The sequence below is a fragment of the Pteropus alecto genome, unplaced genomic scaffold (genome assembly GCF_000325575.1).
Source record: "Pteropus alecto unplaced genomic scaffold, ASM32557v1 scaffold98, whole genome shotgun sequence".
NCBI classification, from domain to species: Eukaryota; Metazoa; Chordata; class Mammalia; order Chiroptera; family Pteropodidae; genus Pteropus; species Pteropus alecto.
In genome coordinates, this window is record NW_006443570.1 from 21647329 (window position 1) to 21658774 (window position 11446).

At 37.3% G+C, this 11446-nt stretch overlaps 1 long non-coding RNA gene across 3 annotated transcripts; it reads left to right on the plus strand.

Moving 5' to 3' along the window:
* Positions 1-22: 22 nt before the first annotated feature.
* On the plus strand, positions 23-8156 carry LOC112473192. Of its 3 annotated transcripts, none has more exons than XR_003043956.1 (3): positions 23-162; positions 355-568; positions 3236-8156. It is a non-coding gene; the product is annotated as an uncharacterized LOC112473192 (long non-coding RNA). The 3 variants fall into 3 exon arrangements; XR_003043955.1 differs by having other exon boundaries at positions 355-502; XR_003043954.1 differs by having other exon boundaries at positions 355-8156.
* The last annotated feature ends 3290 nt before the right edge of the window (positions 8157-11446 follow it).

The following is an 11446-nucleotide window of genomic DNA, read 5'->3' on the forward strand; positions in this document are numbered from 1 at the left end:
GGTCGGGTTTTCTGATTATACAGTTCCGTCGCCTCGGACACCTCCCCTTCCCTCGGGGACCAGCGTGAAAGATGAAATGCCCTGCACCTGCCACAGCCCTCCTCTCCTCCCCTGCCCTGGGAGGAGGGACGGGGTGGGGGCAGAGCCCACCGAAAAAGCCAGGTAGGAAAATGCACTTAGTCGAGACTCTCTACCATCAGTGTGGGGCGAGCCCTCCAGGCACTAACAGTGCCTGGTGCGAATGGTGCGGTGGGCATCTCTCTTTGGGGGAATGAAGGAGAAGGCTAGTGAGCTTGTGGCAATCTGCTATTCTGTGGCCTGGTTTATCTACTGTGCACTCTTGCTTTCAAATAGGATTGTGAAGGAAATGATCTTTCTGCAGGCCAAAGATGGCTTTTCCACGTCTTGCCAACTGTTGCAGTTTCTCCAGAGGGCGTCGCTCGGAAAAACATTAAATCCTGCTACAGAATCCAGCAGTTCCTCTCTCAAACTCCATATCGAGGTGGAATTTCCTATCTATAGACTTTCTGTGGTACTGTGCGGTGCTACCTCTTGGCTTTGGGTCAAGGTACTACCCAGTCTCGGTGATTGTTTTGTTGTTGATGTTGACAATGGTTCTTATTTAAAAGTTCCCGGCCAGGTGCCCTAAATTTCAGTGGGCTGGAATCTGTTCATTTTCAGCACCAATCACATGGGCCAATACAATAACTTAAGTATTACCAGCTTCTCTCCCTCTTAGGAGTTACCCAAGTTTTACTTTGCTTTGGTCTATATCTTTCTCAGCTAACAAATGTGGGGAGAAATACAATTCATTTATGTCTACTGCACTTGAAAAGTACAGTGGAGCTCTTCAAGTCACCATAACGCAAAATGCTGACAAAAGCCCCATAAGAGGACTCTATCTGGAACAGCCCCTCTCAGCCACTTTGGGCCATGCTTTCCTCATTTGTGAAATGAAGAGGCTGAATTACAAGCTCTTTAAGTCTCTTCCAGCTCTAATTTTTAAAGATTATATGACTTTTATAAAGTAACATGATTTCTGTTAGATGCCAATTAAATTTCTCTACCATGGCAGTTACTAGTGTAGAAGCAGCTATAGAGTAAACACAGCTTTTAACATCTTCCTTAATGTTGTTAAGCTGAGGGATTAGCCAACATGTATAAGGCAGAAAACCCAAAGAAGAGTCTGAAGTTGAATTTTCCACTTAGGGCAGCATCTCTAACTTCCAAATTTACTGCTAACATTCTTGGTGAGACGAGAGAGACACTTCAGTTTGGTAGCAAGGTATCTGGCCAGTACAAAGCTTTCTGTATTTTCACATTTGCATGTGGACAAAGGCCAGCTATCCATAAACTTTCCATTCTCTCCAGAAGATCAAATCCTTGTGCATCCACTTTTTATTTCCTACCTATTTATCCCAGTCACCTTGAGCTCCAGATTTTCTAGAGAGAGGGAAGTGATTAAAAGTCCTCCCTGCCTTCTCTCCTTAATGGGATCAGCAACGTGCACCAAGGATGCTAACACTATTAAGCGGTGAGAACCAATCTATACCCTATGCAACAAGTTGTTTGTATAACTCCTAAGGAGTCTATGAGATGAAAACAAGACAGATGGTTCACGTATAGAAAATAGCAAGTAAAATCAGTTTCCAGTGCCATATTCATGAAGTCACCAGAATGTTTAGGTTGGATCACCAGAAAGCCAACAAGCATAAACATGAACGTTGACTTTTCAAGGGATCAAACCCCTGTGGGCAAATGATAAAGCCAAATAAAAAGCACCAAGCCTTTTGGACAGAAACTTCTACTCACCCTTCAGAAGCCTTGAGTCAAATGTTTTCTCTCCCAAGAAGATTTCTATTTACTTGTATCTCCAGGCAGATTTATAAATTCATTTTCTCACCTGTTTTTATTTGTATGTTAGCTCTTTGAAACAGGACCATGTCTTTTCTTTTTCCCGGGTTAGGCCCAGCACATTGTAAGTGCTCAAGAAATATTTAATACTTTTTAAGCTAATGTTTATTGAGTATTTACTATGTGCCAGGCACTATGTCAAACATTTTGCATGCATGATCTCATTGGGTCCTCACGAAAAATCTAGTATCCTCACTGTGTGTGTGTCAGCAAAATGAGACCCAGAGAAATTAAAATATTGCCCAAAGTCATTGCTGATGGCAGAGTTGGGATTTGAATTCAGTACTTTCCACCTTCAAGGTCAATTTGCTTAATGACTATACTGCTTTCAAATTTGATAAGCAAGGAGAGAGTAATTCTTTTTTCACAATGTAGTTTCTGATTAATAACCACTGTTCCTACTATTTACTCACAAATATAAATGTGTGGGTGGGGTTTATGGGATCTGGTGCTGCTATTAACACCATTTTATATATACATAACTTTATAATCTTTCAAAGCAGTTTCACATATATTATCTCACTTGGTTCTCAAAGTATCCCAGTGAGTTAGGTGAAAATATTATCATTTTATAGATGAAGAAATTTAAGTGCAGAACGGTAAACTGACTTGCCACCTTATGAAGTGGCCAGTCGCAAGTAAGAACATGGGGCTCCCGATTCATGTTCCAGGGTGATTTTAACTACTTCATGCTGTAGGGTTGGGATTTAAGGAGTTTTTAATTACGTTTCTTGTATGAGTTTCAAGAGTAAAGTTTGGGTTACCAGATGTTAGGATAAGACTCATTTACCAAATCAGAGTCTCACCCCTTGAACAGGAATTTATAAAGCTCCAAGTTTTGGAGGGCTATGATGGGATTTCTCAGTGGTTTCTTCTGCCACTGAGGTATATGATCCTGCTTTTTGGTCCCCATCTCTGTCATTACTTTCGGCTCAAATCTGGAAACCAAGAGGGGATAGGATGCAGAAGTGTCCCCATGTCTGCTCCCCAGTTTTCCAGCCTTAAACCGAAAATACTATATTTACTTTTAAAATACACAAGTGAATGTCATTGAGATATGTGATATTTGGGCTGCTATCCTTGATCAAAGACATTTTCTTATTCAGAAAAATGCACCTACATTTTTTTTTTAGGAAAAACAATTTAGTTTGAAAAATGATTGAGAATCACACGTGAAACACCTTCATATTTAGCTCCAGAACTGTAGAGAACTTGGGTGTCTCCATCCACTCACCTACTTAAAAAAATCAGAGCAGAGAAAATGAAACGATTCTGAAATAAAAAAGTTTTTGTTTAGATATGTACTTTATTTCTGTATTAGAGACATCTGGAAGCAGAGACAGAGGACAAAGGAAGGCAAAAAGAGAAATGCAGTGATGAGAAGAGACATGGAGAAAAAGCACAGGAAGAATATCCATTGGAAAAGACTGTTTTGTACTGGCCAGATACCTTGCTACCAATGTACAGTTATGGTGGGGGGAGGGGCAAGATACACCCTTAGGCACAGGAAAATGGACATAGAGATACAGACCCGGAGATTGGAATTCACAACAAGTGAACAAAAGAAAAAGGGCTGTAAGACATAAAGAAAGATAAAATGAGGTGTACAAAGAAAAAGAAAGTGACAGCCTTCTATGGAACATCATTCTCTTTAGGCTAGCATCAACAAAAGCCATATTACATTTGAAGATACATGGCACAAATAAGGATGCAACTTGTTCTTAGGACTTAGAATGTGGTGAGGAGGAAATTAATGGCCTTTCTCTTTTTTGTCCTGCATTTTGCATTCCATAAAACACTCTATCAATATGGTCTTGCACTGATATCTGTATATGTGTTTCCTTGTAGACTGCATACCTCTGATGGGTAGATAGGGCCTGTGGTCCAGGAGGCAGCCATGGCATACAGCACTGTGGTCTAGGATTACAGGACCTGAGTTTCAGTCCTACTCTGCTATACATAAGTTGTGTGACATAGGACAACTATTTAACCTCCCTGTAAAATGGGGATTCCTCTACTTACCTTGCAGGGTGACCATGAGGATCAGATGAGATAGTTTCAAAAAAATATATGAACTATGTGCTGGGCACAGGCCAGGGACTACTTTTCTTTATTTTGTATCTCTACAGTATAGTTACTTGCTGTTAAGCTTCTGAATAAATAGCCATTGGATTGAAGATACCCTGGGCCTGGCCTTAGCCAGCTTTCAGACTGCAGCTTCCTCAATTTTATCCTGGACTGTTTGCAAAGGCAAACTGTAAGTCTAAGAACCACAGTCACACCCCAAGCACATGGCTTCTACAAACAGTGACCACAGCTGCATACCACAGGGAAGTCCACTCTTGTACACAATGATAACGACTCCTGTCAATAAAAAACTATAATTTACACAAAGGACTGATTATATAGTATTTGCCTTTGTGTATTGCTTTATATTTTTCAAAGCACTTTCAAATACACACTTCGTTTCTATAAATGCAAAAATTTGCTTGTTTGCCATTGGTCACACCTAACTAAAAGTAGTGTGAGTTCTAAATTCAAGTTTAAAAAAATATTCAAGGACATCAAACCATTAAAGAAATTATCTTTGAAATAAGTTAGAACCAGCAAATAACTGTGAACAAATTCAGCTGCCTTCCTGAATGATCAGATCAGTAAATTTTAGTGTCTTCGTGTCTCATAAGTAATTCCATAAAAGCTTTTCTTGGCTTAATTCAGAAGATTTTTTTTTTTTTTTGGTTTTCTGATTATACAAGTAATATGTTAAAAAGTAAAACATGCCTATTATGTAAATTAATAATCACAATTAATGCCATCACTGAGAGATATTACTCTCTGATATTAGCATTGGTACAATTCTTCCCAGCCTTCTTTATATGCGTTTATTATATATTTGACATTATGCTTTAAATTAATTGAACATTAATATTTCACTTATAAGCATTTTTAATGTTATTAAAATTCTCAGAAACTTCATTTTTAGTGTCAAGTAATTTGATATTTGAATTATAGATTATCTTTCAAAGTCAGTTATTACTGGTTTTAAAAGGAATTCTTAACTGGGGGAAAGTAGATTTGTTCTGGCAACTTTAACCTTAAAAATATTAAGATTCTCATCCTTATTAGCACTCAGTTTCTGTCTTTAAAGTGGGCATCATAATATCTATAGAAACCCAAGCTCCTCTTTCAGTATCTAGTTCTTTCTTTTTACAGACTGAGCTCTATTAACCTGTTTACTAAACTACAATTATGTAGGCGCCTGATACTTGTGAAGAAATGAGTGAAGGAAAGCTATTCTTTGTGAAGCTAAGACTAGTCTTTTACCAGGCACAGCCACTTTCAACCCAAGAGTTAACGTCTCAACAAAATTATAGGTGAAAACCTAAATGGCCAGAAACTAAAAACAATGCAGAGAAAGCTTTTTAGTTACAAAGACTTAAAAGTATTATTTGGGAAGCAATTATATATAGCAACAAGAACCTCAGCCTCAAGTATACGAGCACATGCCTATGTGGCAGCTGAGTGTCACCACTTGTCTGTGACTGACCTCACAAACTATTAATGGTCGGTCTAAAGACTGAATGAACTGTTGAGTTATGAGCCAGGCTGAAATAGGTTTGCCTGCAAGCAGAGCAAATTCTCATGTTGCCAGGTAACATGACGGAGCTGTCTAGTGTAAGTCTTAGAAGGATTTAGGTTTTAAATACTATTAGTACAAGAGGAAGAAGGACAAGGAGCATTTGCTACTCAAGATTCTGCCACTTTCCTTCTGTTATGTATTATAGAAGTCCATTGTTTCTTTTTGAAGTATCTGTGGCTTGATTGGTTTGTCTTTATATGTCTTCTTCTGTTTAAATTCTAAGTACCATGTTCACTCAATCTGCTGCTGTCTGACACTCTACTATAGGGGTCCTAGCCGATATAACACCACATACATAAACACTCAAAAAAGATTTTAACATTGGAAAGGAAGAAAAATAACTATCATTATTTTCAAACAATATGGTAATTTATCAAGAAAAACTAAGAAAATCAACTGAAATACAGAACAAAGTAATTGAGGTAGGTAGCTGGATAGAAGATCAATGTACAAAAATAAATGGCTTTTCTATAAGCTAGAAATTATCAATTAGAAAATTTAATAGAAAAAAAGGACCATTTACAATGTTGCTTTTTTAATTTATAAAATCACTAGTTTTAGACCTAACAGGAAATATGCAAGACATAAAAGCCTAAATGGAGAACATGGCCCTAAAGGGAAGATTCAATACTGTAAACATGTCAATTTCCCCCAAATTAATCTATAAATTCAATATAATTCCAATCAGAACCCCAGCATGTTTTTAATGGACTCAATAAGCTCTTTCTAAAATTTAAGTGAATTAGAGATAATATGAAAAAGTAGCCAAGAAATATTTGAATAAAGAACACTGGGGGGAGGAGAGGAATTTACAATACATCAAAACATCCTATAAATTGTTATAATTAATAAAAGTAGAGATAGACCACAATTATTGTAATTGAAAAAGTGTAGAAGAAACAAACAGATCAGTGGAACAGAACAGAATCTTGAACCAGACCAACTAAATTTAATCTGTGGCAAGCAAGCACATCATACTTGTGAGGAAACGAAGGACTATGTAAGAAAACCACAGAAACCATTTACCTCCTTTTGGAAAAAATAAAATTAGCCGCATAGTGCTCCCCGCAAATTCAAGTCCACCCAGAACCTCAGAATGTGACTTTTTTTTGGAAATGAAGTCTCTTTGCAGATATAATTAAGGACTGAGATGAGACCATACTGGTTTAGGGTTGGCCCTAAATCCAATGAGAGTATCCTCGTGAGAGACAGAAAAGTACACAGAAACAGAGAAGGTGATGTGAAGATGGAGGGAGATTGGAATAATGTGTTTACAAGCCAAGGAAGGCCAAGGACTGCTGGCAGCCACCAGAAGTAGGGGAGAGGTATGGGAGAGCTTCACCTTCAGAGCCTACAAAGAGGAATCAAACCTGCCAACAACTTGACTTCGGACTTCTGACCTTCAGAACTGTGAGAAAATAAATTTTGCTGTCATAATGCACCCACCTGTGGTAATTTGTTATGACAGCCATAGGAACCTAATACAATATCCTGCCACACACCAGACACAAACTGCAGATATATCAGAGGTTAAACATAAAAAGCAACACTATAAATGTATCAGAAGAAAATTTCGAAAAATATTTTTATAATTCAGAGGCTAGAGAAAGCTTTCCCAAACAAGGCATAAAACCCAGATGTCATATAGAAAATGACAGATTTGTGTACATTAAAAACAAAATAAAAACCAGTACATCAAAAGGTACTAGTAACAAGTTAAAAGACAACAATTTAGAAAAAAAATATTTGTACTATATAGCAGAGCAAGGGTTAATATCCAGAATAGAGATCCTACAAATTATGAAGAAACACAAATGACCCAAAAGAATTACTCAAATGATACAAACCAGAAATACACAGAAGAAATACAAAAGGCTAAAAAGAGCTTTATAAGTTAATATTAAAAGACTGATAATATCAGTGTACATAAAGATACAAAGATACAGGTATTTTTTTCAATGCTGGTAGAAATATAAATATGTATTACAAATAGTATTGTTTGTAATAGCAAAAAAATTACAATTGATCTAAATATCCAGTAATAATAAAATATTTTATGGTATGGTCAAACTATGGAATATGATATAAACATTAAAAGGAGAGACAGGTCAAAATACAAAGATCTCCAGAACATCCTGTTAAAAGGAAAAGAACAGATCACCAAATAATAAGTATAGTGAGATCTCTTATGATTTAAAAAACTATAAATATGGTTGGTACATATACTGCAATATAATCATGCAAAGAAAGGATTGGAAAGAAAAACACCAAACTGTTAACAGTGTTTCCTCTGAGAAGTGTATATATACATGTGAGTTTTGTGTGTATATAGGTTGAGGTGAATTAAGAGTGACTTACATTTTCCTGTGTCGTATGAGTTTTTCCAATAAAAACAAGTCATTATTACATAAATATAAAAGAAAAGAAAAATCATAATAAGCACCTAGAAAGTACTGGCTCTGTTAAACCCGCTTAGCTTTCTGTAGAACATCGTTCAGTGTGTACATGCGAGTATTTTGAAATATAGTTAGAAATTTGTTAAAAGCATGATGCCTTGAAAAATAACATAAAAGGTGATATTATTAAAAACATGATATACATATAACATGCTTTGGGTGTCATTATTTTTTAAAATGTCAGTGTCCTGTAAGCTCTTGGAAAGCAATGGTTTTGATTTTTCCAAGATTTTTCCCTGCCATAACAGGACCTAACTCAGGAGGTCAGAGAGGCAGAAGAGTAAAAGCAACATAGCAGACTTTGGTGTCAGTCAAGCAGGCCAATACTTAGCTGAGTGACCTTGGCTCCTCATCCTGCTTACTCTCCTACCTACCTCAAGGATTATGGTAAAGACTAAGAAATAACATAGATGAAAACATTTAAGTTATGCAAATGCACTGTATTGTATTAGTCCCTAAAACCACTATTGTTTAGCATAGTGGATTATATATACCCTTAAAAGCTAAATTCTAAACTCAACAGATAAATGCCTAAGCAAGGACAGTGAAGGCAAAGAAAAAGGAATTGAGAATAAGCAAGTAAAGATTTTCACTGGCAGTTGACAATATGTACCTGACACTATGGGAAGAAACCCAGGTGTGAATATAAAAGATGAGGAGACTAATGATGGCTGTGAGAGTGGTCTCTCAAAGCAATGAGTCTCAGTGGAGGATTGGGTGGAGGAAGCGATCAGAATCTTGAATAATATTTAGGAAATAAAACTTTTTACTGGTTTTCTGATGTAGATCTTAAAAAGTTTACCTTGACAAAACACTGTTGGCTGGTAGAAAATGGATATCAATTATGTATCAGTGATTGTAAGATTGGAGGGATGTATCAGTGATTGTAAGATTGGAGGGATGATCACACCTCTTTTCAGAATATTGTGTGTGGGAGGGATGTTTGCAAGATGTTTGTGTTTAGCAGGAGGCATGGGCTTTAAAAAAGTTCGAGAAATACTCGATGAAATTCCCCCTATCTTAAATTTACGTGCAAAATGTTGTGCAAATGTGTATTTTTCTTCACCTCCTCCAAGTGGTCCAGTCTCAAGATTAATAACTACTGGTGTAGACCAGGAGAAGAGAAGCAGCTGAAGATCCAGCTCAGGGAATACAACAGAAAAACAAGTGTTTTCCCATTTGTTGTAATGTGTAGGACTTGCACAAAAGGAGTTGTCGTTTTACCCTATATAATGATCACTTTGTTGAGTAAGCGAAGGAATTACTGAATATGAACCCAACATAGCCAATGGGGAAGTGGTCTTGGAAGCAACTGGGAGCTAGCATTTACGCAGGACTGAATGCCTGAGCTATGACCGTGGGAACAGGGGAGCTATTGATGCTAGCTGGAGATTATGATCTGTTTAGCAAGACTGTGCATGCACAGAGAACCAGAGTACCAATCAAAACAAAACTGGGTGTCCAGGATATGGAAACATTCAGAATGATGTGAATGTCAATCAGGGACCAATGCCAGTGTCCAGGATATTCAGAAAATTCAGGAATGAAGGACAGCAAAAGAATCTGTCATCATGAAAAGCCATGTGCTAAAAACAGTCCATAAAGGAGCACCAAAAAAATTGAACTATATTCCTCCACTACAAGTCAGTCTGGATCTAAGTGACAACAGGATCTAGGTGTGATTGTGCTCAAAAGTCCTAGGGGGCATGTGGAAATTTGTGGGGAGTATTTTTGGTTATCATAATGTTGGGAGAAGGGGCTATGCTACTAGCATTTAGTGGGTACGGATCAGGTAATTCAGACATCTGCAATTTTTTACAAGAAGTTTCACAAAAAGCCCAGCTGTTCGGAAGGTCATTACAGAAAAGGAAGCTTAAATGGAATAGAGACATCATCTTGATCTTAAAAAATAACATCCTCTGTTCAATGTCTACTTAATATATCATTGTACATCTACTTCAAAAACAATGAAACCAGTTGCAAATATAACAGAATATTGGAGATTCCTTTTAACAGAAAGAAACACTAAATGGAAAGAGGCACATGAAATTGAGAGATCTCACTAGATTCCATTAACAAAGGCTATTTTAAAACTACCTAATATTTCCATCCTATATACTTACACTTTTTTTTGGCACAATGAGAAATGTTATGGAAATTCCTCATTTGGGGGTGCCTGTTTTTTTTTTCCCATTTTATCTGATGCTCACCTCAGAGATGTACCCCATTACTGCCCTACAGCCTGTCATAGTACTTCTTTTCCAATCCATCCTTTTCCTATTGCCTGCTAAAAGATAGGGTCTCCACGTTTTGTGAGTTGTTTTTTTTTTCTTTTAAAGTATTAGATTCCGAATTTATGCCGCATTTGGTGAAATTTCAAGGTAGAAAATGGTTTCTGTGATACTTTGTCATCAGCCGTACCCACAGCATAACAGGAAATTGCTTAAAAATAAAAATTCCAGCTCATTTGTGAGATTATCACCTTCTCCTACTTTAATACCCAAATTTCTCGACTCTGTAAACTCCCATATTTTATTTATCTTAAAAGTATATAATGTCTTTCCAGGCTTCTGCCTTCTATTAAAGGTATTTCCCTCTTCTGTTTATAAACAAATCAGGCTAGCCTGTTATTACTTATCTTAATGCAGTTTTTAAAACATAGTATCCATCTGTATCTCTGTTCTTTCATCTTCCTACACTTTTTGTACTGTGTAACTTATGTTCATTATTAGTATCTTATCTGCAAAGAAGGGAAATGATGGAATTTGGAGCTTCTGAGCAGGTTAGAGGTTGCAGGGGGAATGAAACTGAGAGTTGATGATGGATGTGTGAAAGGACAATCAGTGGAAAATGGACAGCATGAATTTGTACTGGAGATGGTCACCCCAGTTTCATGACTCTCCACGACAAGGTAGGCTGCTCAGAAGCAGAGAAAACAAAAATAAGGGACTACCATGAAAGGCATGGTAAACCTGGAGATGTCACTCTTCTGCTTATATTCCTTCAAAGACTTTTCATTCCTTAACATGACCTTCAAGGGCCTCCACCATCTGGCACTGTCTATTTCTCAAGCCTCTTCTTGTACCTCTCTTCCCTTGACTTTCAAAGTCCCTTTACCCTGGCCAATTTCTTCAGTCTTTGTGGCTTTTAAACATAATGTTCTTTTGGTCTGTCATCCTTTATTCCCACCCCCCACCCTTTGCTTCAGCTTAAAAATCACTTCCTCGGAGAAGCCTTTCCTGACCCCCAACTCCAATCAGAACATTCTATCACCATAGTCTCTCAACATATGCTTTACTTGTCTTTCATTAGACCTCCCATAATTACATATTTATTTGTATGAATATCCTTTTCATAAATGGAAATAGCTCCGTGGAGGCAGCCACATGGTCTGTTTTGATTGCTAAATTCTCAGCACCTGGCCCAGTGCCTACCA